Raw genomic sequence first — 8,590 nt, forward strand, 5'->3', positions numbered from 1 at the left:
GGCGGGGAGAAAAATGCAACAGTGAATGAAGGGAAATCCAAAATCTCTGTAAATGTTGATTAAAATTAATAAAATAAAATTTTTTAAAAATCATATAGGGTACATGTTAAACTGGCTCACTTTTAAGATATAAAAAGAGCAGATTAGGCAGAGAGAGAAGATCCACATCACACAGAGATTCCCAAGGAATTGCAAGAAAGCCATCCTTTTCCCCAGCCAACAAAGAACAGGGCCCTCCCCAGACTCAGCACTTTAAATTCGGACTTCCAGTCTCACAAACTGCAAGAAAATAAACATCTGTTTTAAAAAAACTTTAAAAAAAAAAAAGAATCTGGAGTCTGGAGAGACAGCTGTGAGAGTAGCTAGGATCCAGGTCACTCTGGCTTCTGAAACCTCTGCAGAAAGACCTACTATGGAGAGAAAGTTGCCATCAGGGAGGTCACTTCTAGGAACACCTTCTATCCTACTAACAGACCTTCAGAACCTGAAGGAACCCTTCACCCCACCACCCTCCAGCACTTTGCTCATCAATTCACCAATAGATTGGACAAAGGCTCAGGTCACGTATTCTTAGAGGATGCACAAAGAGTTCCCAAGGGTGACACATTATGGCACAGGTCACTTTACATTCTCAGGGCTGCCTGGGTACACATCTGTGGACAAAGGGTGCTGCTCAAACACCTTCCTGTCTCCTCTTCCACAATCACCCTTTTCTCACTTTTCCAAAGAAAACATACTCCAAACCCATCACATGGTGCATTGACCTGGGGAAAAGGTGAATTTAAGTCCTCGTGTTCACATGGAGAAAAGGGGTGACTCTAGCGACTGAACAAATCAACTAGCTGCCAATTTTCTGCTTTCGTCCAAAGTGAGGGGTAATGTAGTTATTAGCTAATCCACATAACTCCTTGCTGTCAAGTTGGAGTCAACTCATAGCTGACACTCCAGAGAGTTTTTGTTGTTGTTATATGGCCTCCAGTTGACTCCAACTCATTGCGACCCTATGTACAACAGCTCCGAACCCTGCTTTTCCTGTGCCAATTTCGCTCTCTCTGATTCACCTGCCCTCATTACCCCAGTCACTGAGTCAGTGCATCTCATCCAGGGTCTTCCTCTATTGTGCTGTCCCTTCACCCTTCTAAGCATGGCATCGCTCTCCAAGGACTGGTCCCTCCTTGCAACATGCCCAAAGTATTCAGACAGAGTTTCAAAATCCTTGTCTCCAAGGAGCTGCCTGGTTTCACCCGCCCCAGGACGGCCTGGTTTGTTGTTTTTTTTTTTGTTCATGATATATTCAATACTCTTGTTCAGCACCCCAACTCAAAGGCAATGATTCTTCTTCTATCATCCTTAGTCATCGTCCAACTCTCTGATGCAAAGTAAGTAATTGTGAGGACCATGGCTTGGATCAGACACACCTTAGTCTCCAGACTGACATCGTCTCTCTGAAAAAGTTTTTAGAGGCTATAAATTACATTGGAAAAGACCGGCCATTCTTCTTCTGTGAGCCACTGGTGGATTCGAACCACCAGAGAGGCACTCTCTTTGACTTTCGTGGTGCAATTCCTTACAGACCACACCACCAGAGATCCCTGTTGTTTAGCTGATGGGTTTTCGAAAAGAATTATTTTACATTGGTTTGCATAAGCAAATAGGGTTTGTTTTGTTTTTTTAATTTATTTTATGTGTGTACCATCAAATTGGATCTGACTGGTACAGGAGGCAACTGTTCCTCCCTCTTCAGCAGAGCATCTGGTGGGTTTGAACCGCGTACCTCTGGGATTGCAGTGCAGTTTCCTGCCACTAGGCTACCAGAGCTCGCCGTGTAATCTAGCCATTGGATGTTGGTGTATAAACCAAAAGAGTTTACAAAATTGATCAACTCTGCTTTAACAAAAGTCCCTGCTTTCTTTGTTTTTAGGTATGTGAATAAGATTTCTCACTTCTTGTACTGATATAAAGAGTAGAAGTAATACTGATCTCTGATCTCTTCTAACTATAAGTGGCATTTGTCTACAGACACATGAACTAATGTTGCTGCTCTAAGGTACTGCCGATTATGACTCACAGCGAGCCCAGGAGTAAGAGATTTGAACGCCTTCCGATCCTGTGCTATCCTTATCATGTCTGACACACTGAAGCCCACTGCAGCAGTCACTGTGCCAATCCATCTGGTTGAGGGGCTTTCTCCCTTTCCTCGACCCTCCACCTTCCCAAGCATGATGTCCCTTTCCAAATTTTCTGCAGTTTAGCATCCACAGATTTCTTCCCTTCACCGTGACTTTGGGTAACTCCTGCGTTGGCAGCTAGGGCTCAAGTTTACTCATCTTTGTCTCCAAGTCTGATTCCTCAGAAGTGGATAAGGAGAATTAAGCAAGGTTAAATTTGTAAAGCCCCTGGCCCGGGACTGGGCACCCACTGCATTTAGCAAATCCTTGCTCATGGAGTCAGAACGACTCTAGCTGACTCTGCAGCAGGTTTTTAAAGGCAGTAAATGGCCAAGGGGAGACTGCCCATCTTTCTCCCAAGGAGCAGCATGTGGATTCGAACTGTATGCCTTAGGATTGGCATTAGAACTCCTTACCCACTAGGCTCCTAGAGCTAGCAGTTTAAAGACCGAAATTCCCAGTGATTAGAGGCATCTGGGCTTCCTAGCACGTCCCTCTTTTTTTTCTGGGGGAACAAAGGAGAGTTCTCGCATTCCCAGGTCTCCTTTACGTAAGTTGACAACTTGGGATGAAATCATGCACGCCTCCTTCCAGCAGCTTGGGGGTGCTGTTTGTGGGCTCCCCAGTCCTAAAGGGAGGGAGCGGAGGAGAGAGTCCAGGAGCTATGAGGTCATGCTGACCGATCCGCATCTGTCAACTGCGATACAATTACTGGGACAGTAGGGTTTTTTCATGACATTCAGACCTGCTCTCACTTCCTTCTCCCTCCCCAGCGCACTGGCCCCTTTCACAACAAGGGAGCGTCTCAAAAGTCCTGGATCCTGAGGAACGTGACTGCAGCTGCCACAAGGCCGAACGAGATAGGGAGAAAAACCCAAGGGCGCCCTTCCTGCTGCTGCAGTTTGGAAATCAGATTCAAGACTCAGTTCTTGAAATTCTTTCAGGACAAAGCAGTTTAGTGTTAAGAAGCTTTTCAGTTATCCAAATGACAGTCAAAAGATTTGATGCAAAGCTTATGGGGGCAGCAAATTGATGGTGGTGGTGTGGAGTCAGCGGGGTTTTCAGAAGCATTAAAAATCCAGGGAGGAGATTGCCCATCCTTCTCCCGGAGCCGCTGGTGGATTCAAACCAAGTACCTTTGCGTTGGTAGCACAATAATTTAGAAAAGGATATTGAGGGGGCACGATTTAAAGACTGCATCCAATGCCACTGATTTGTGTCCCTGGAAACTGCTGTATGGCTGTGTCTTTTGATGTACATGATGTTCTTAGATGCCCGTCAGGTTGTCTACAACTCACAGCAAGCCAATGAACAACAGATCTGACCCTGAGCTGGCAAGATCTCTGAGTTGCTGCAGCCCATTGTCACAGACACTGTGTTAATCATCTCCGTGGGGTGTGTGTGTGTATGCCTGTCTTTCTGTGACCCTCCACCTCTTCCAGCATGATGTCTTTTTCAAAGAACTAGTGCCTCCTGACAAAACGCCCTAAGTGTATGAGATGAAGTCTCACCATCTCTGCCTCCCTGTTTGCACCTGCTCCAGGACAAACTGACTCTTTGGCAGTCCTTGGGCCATTCACTACTCTCCTCCAGCACCACAATTCAAATCTCAGTTCTTCTCTCATGGGTATTCATCATCCAACTTCCAGACACATGGAAGTAATTGAAAAGATCATGGTTTGGATGAGGCTCACCATGGTTTTTAAACCAACATGGTTTCTCTTCAGCATTTTGGAGCAGTTCTTGGGAGCAGACTTTTCCAATGCAACATTTATTTAGAATAGCAATCTGATTTCTGTAAGGAAAGCAAAATTGTAGCAGGATGAAAAAATGACATCTGATTTTTAAACCTTTTAAAACTGTTGTATTATCTGTCTATTTCTACAATTTAAAAAAGTTTTCATTGAATCATATATAAAAATTCAATATAAAAAAAATGACATGGAACACCTGGAGATCTCTTTTGTCTTTTTTAGATCTTTTCTGTTTCGCTTCATTTCATTGCCAAAAGAGCCCAATAAGAAAATTTTCTAAAAAACAAAAGGAAAAGAAAATTTTCTGCCCTATTTTACCTAGAGGAGAGTAAAGGCATTGCAAATAACTTGGGATAAACAAGCCAGTGAATAACTTCGAGCCTGGAACTGGAACTCCTTCCAACAATCCCCCCACCCCCACCCACCCCAAGGGCACTGACCTATCAATTATCCTGTTTCCATCTGTGAAAGGCCACACTGCCCTACCTCTAGAATACAAATTGCTATAACTAAGACCTCAAACTCTGAGATCCAGGGTGGATTTTCTCCAACAGTGAGAGCCTAGAGGCAAGAATCTTGTCTTATTTGTGGATGAACACCATGATATTTTCAATTGCTTCCTATGCATCTGAAAGTTGGACAGTGAATAAGGAAAACCAAAGAAAAATCGAAGCCTTTGCGTTGTGATGGCAGGGAAGAGCCCTGAATGTCCATGGACTGATGGCAGGGAAGAGCCCTGAATATCCATGGACTGTCAAAAGAACAAACAAACATGTTTTGGAGGAAGTGTAATCCGGGTGCTCCTTAAAAGCAGTGGATGGTGAAACTTCATCTCATGTACTTTGAATATGTTGCCAGGAAAGCCTAGTTCTTAGAGAAAGACATCACGCTGGGAAGTTGGAAGGTTCAGATGAATTGACACAGTGACTGTAACAATGGCTTGGAGTCTGTGGGAACTCATGATAGGACAGGATAGGTTAAGGTTCAGATCTATTTTTCAGAGGGTGACTATGAGTTCTAGTTAATTTGATGGCACCTAACAACAACAACAACTTGTTTCTATAAGTAGGCTCCTGGTAACACCCTCTGGCCTTGGATGGACAGAGAAAAAAAAATCAGTGGCTGTGTATCCTCTCCTTGCACAATCCTGCCCCCCACCCAGAAGGAGGGCAGCTCCTTCCCCAGGCCAGCTGTGTGCCAAAGGCCAGTGGCAAGTCAGGCAGTCTGCAGTCAAAGAGGATCCAAAAAGGCCTGAAGCCAGCTGGTGATGCTGACGTGGGGCGGGGTGGCTCGCGGAAGTGGGGGAGTAGAGGCTGGAGGCTGTGGAAAGCCAGAAATGAGCGTGTTGCTCAATGAATCAGTCAAAGGCTAGGTCATCATTCATGGAGCCATTATTCATTCATTCCTTCAGGACACACTGAGGACCATCCTTGCAAACCAGATATTTCTGATTCTTATAGAGCGAGAGATAGTACCCCAGCTCCCAACTCCCCAGTCCTTAGTGAGGCCAGGCAAACCCTCTAGTTCAAAGTTTAAAAAAAAACACACAAAACCAAATCAAACCAAATAAACATCAGGGATGTCACAGATGAGAAGGATGATGCTCCTTCAGAGAAGCACATCTAAACGCCAAGTCACATGAAATAAGTCAATGATCCTACACTCCAGGCGGTGACCTGGTCTAATTCCAGAGCCCTGTGTGGGGGGTGGAGGCAGAGAGGAGGGGACAAGATCAACACAGGCTGTGAGGTTCAGAAAGATGTGGGGCTGGAGCTGGTCCCCAAAGACAAACATTCTTTAAAGAGCTAAGAGAAAATCCAAAAGACTCTGCAAGTGTGTTTGTTGTGTACCATCGAGTCAGAGCTGACTCACCTCTGACCCACCAGTGGGTTTTCAGAGACTGTCAATCACATGGGAGGAGAATGCTCATCTTTCTCCCACAGAGCAGCTGGTGGATTAGAACTGCCTGCCTTTGGGTTGACAGCACAGGTCTTTAGGATATCTAGGATACCAGGTCTCCCTGCATGGGTGGTAATGGCATTAAAAATAAGCGAGAGAGCATGCTAAGTTTTTGTGATTTAAGTGAAGATCTACAAAGCATATTGTTTTGTTTTTCAAACAATCATTCATACACATTCTCTTCCCCAAGACCAATCACAACACATGCCATGTCCTTCCTTTCCCCCTCCCACTTCTTTCCCCCCTCAACCCTGTAGCCACACTAGATTGACTCTCTCTGCATGCAAAACCTTTCTCGAGACTTTTCACATAGTGGCCTTATACTGTAATTGTCCAATTGTGATGAATATATTTCACCCGACATAATTGGCCTAGTGGTAAGAAGCTGCGTTGCAATCCTGAAGGCACATAGTTCAAATCCACCAGCTGCTCCATGGAAGAAAGATGGGCATTCTCCTGGTGTGTGATTTACTGCCTCTTAAAACCCCCTGGAGGGTCAGCTCTGAGTTGGTTCTGACTTGATGGTATACAACCACCAACAACATCCTCTAGACTCATCCATGTTGTGTAATGTTTCACAATTCTTCATTGTTGCATAGTACTCCAATGTGTGACTGTACTACCATTGTTGTTAAGTACCATCAATTCAGAACTGATGCTCGCGCGTGTGGGCTTTTGTGTGTGTGTGTGTGTGCGTGTACCATCAAATCAGATCTGACTGGTACAGGAGGAGATTGTTCCTCCTTCTCCAGCAGAGCATCTGGTGTATTCGAACCATGCACCTCTTGGATTGCAGAGCAGCTTCTTGCCACTAGGCCACCAGAGCTCACCTGGTGTGGGTTTTCAGAGGCAGTAAAGTCACTTGGGAGGAGATTGTCCCACCCTTCTCTCATGGAGCAGCTGCTGGATTCAAACTAGTTACCTCTGCATTGGCAGTGCAATCCTTACCACTCACTCACTAAGCCATCAAGCACTTCCAAATGTACCAGAGTTTCTCTACCTATTCATTTGTTGTTGGCCACGTGGATTGCTTCCCTCTCTTAACTTTTGTAAATAATGAATGCTAACATCAACTTAGGTGTGCATACAACGGCTTGCATTACAGATGCGGGTGGAGGGAAAGCTCCTGACAGAGAAAGAGGAATCAGGCGCTCAACACAAGGATTCCTGCAAAGGGTACTTTAAAGTGCTTCTCCTCACCTCACAGTAGTAGTGCTGGGATAATCGAGTGTTGTTAGCAGTGCCTTCTCTGAAAGGGAGAGAAAGGAGGACAGAGGCTCAGGCAGGGCAGAGATGTGAGGACGGTGAAGGTTAACACAAGACTCAGATCTGTTCTTCACAGGGTCGCTATGAGTTACAGTCTGCTTGATGGCACATAACAACAAAGAGGTACCAGAGGGTGTGGCGAGCTGTATTAAAGTTCTACCAGGACAGATTTTGGGTGGTTGGGGCCCCCTTTTGTGGCACCAGTAAAGGAAGTGGGATAACCAGCCTCCAGTTACACGGAGAGCTTCCCCATGGAGAGGAAACCGCTAGGAGGACTAAGAGGCTGTACACAAAAGCAGGGGTTACCATGTAAAAGCAAGGTCAGGGGTGGAGTGGGCCTTCAAGAAAGAGCAGATGAATGGGCAAGAATTTGGAGGAAGACACAAGTGCAAGCAGAAGAAAGGGGCATAAACTTGAGCAATTTCCCCAGCGAGCGACTCAAGTCGCTCCATAAGAAAAACTAGAAAATTCACTGCAGTCAATTCAGAACTGACAGCTGACGCTCTGGCAAGTTTCTGCGGCTGTGAGTCGCACAGGAAGAGACTGCCTATCTTCTTCCCACGGAGCGGCAGATGGATTTGAACCTCCAGAGAGGCAAGGCCTTTGGGGCTAGCAGTGCGACTCCCCACGGATCGTTATTGATACATAGGGTAGAGTCAGAACCAGCTCATAGCTGTCTCTCCAAGAGGTTTTCAGAAACTGCAAAATCACACCTGAGGAGACTGACCATCCAATTGGTAGATTCAAACCACATGCCTTTGAGTTGGCAGCATGACTTCTTATCTCTAAGCCACCAGAGCTCCTGTGGCAGAGCCTGGAATAGATCTGATGCGTGGTTTCTGGGGGCCCTGTGGCCCCAGGGTTGGAGAGGAAGCACTGCAGTGTTCTGCAGAGCGACCACGTCTTCCTGCCATCCCGTGGGTTCTGCCACATGCTCAGAGCATCCCACGCCCCCACGGCTCAAGAGCCGAAGCAGTCCGCTCTCGTTGGATGGGGGGCACTGCAGCTTCGCCTGGGTGGTGGCGATCGCCCTCCCCCAGCTCTCCCGCCCGGGGAGTGATTCTGCAGAAGCTGCATCACCAGCCGCAGTGCCTCTGCCTCAGCGGCAAACAGCTTCCCTTGCACCTCGGAAGGAAGTGTTAATGAGGAATGTGGTGAGGAAGGGCTGGGCCGCCTGCGGTTGTAACAGTTTGCTCCTTTTGGCTCCCGGGGGCTGAGGAACCTATACACAGAGCAAGCCGCCTTGTGCAGTAAGATGGTCAGTGCTGCTCGGAAACACACGCAGCTTGGTACCAGTCAGTGTACAGTGTGTCCAAAGCGGATGCCCTTACAGGCGTGCAGCTGTCCAGGGTCCTGCCCCAGAGGCCAAGCCTGGCCCGAGGGCTGAAGAAACATGGGGCCTGAGGTCTGCCTCTCCCTAGCCAAGCCCACCCTTCTAGGGAT

The sequence above is a fragment of the Elephantulus edwardii genome, unplaced genomic scaffold, assembly GCF_000299155.1.
Source record: "Elephantulus edwardii isolate Elephantulus edwardi_28Jun2011 unplaced genomic scaffold, EleEdw1.0 scaffold00011, whole genome shotgun sequence".
Classification (NCBI taxonomy): Eukaryota; Metazoa; Chordata; class Mammalia; order Macroscelidea; family Macroscelididae; genus Elephantulus; species Elephantulus edwardii.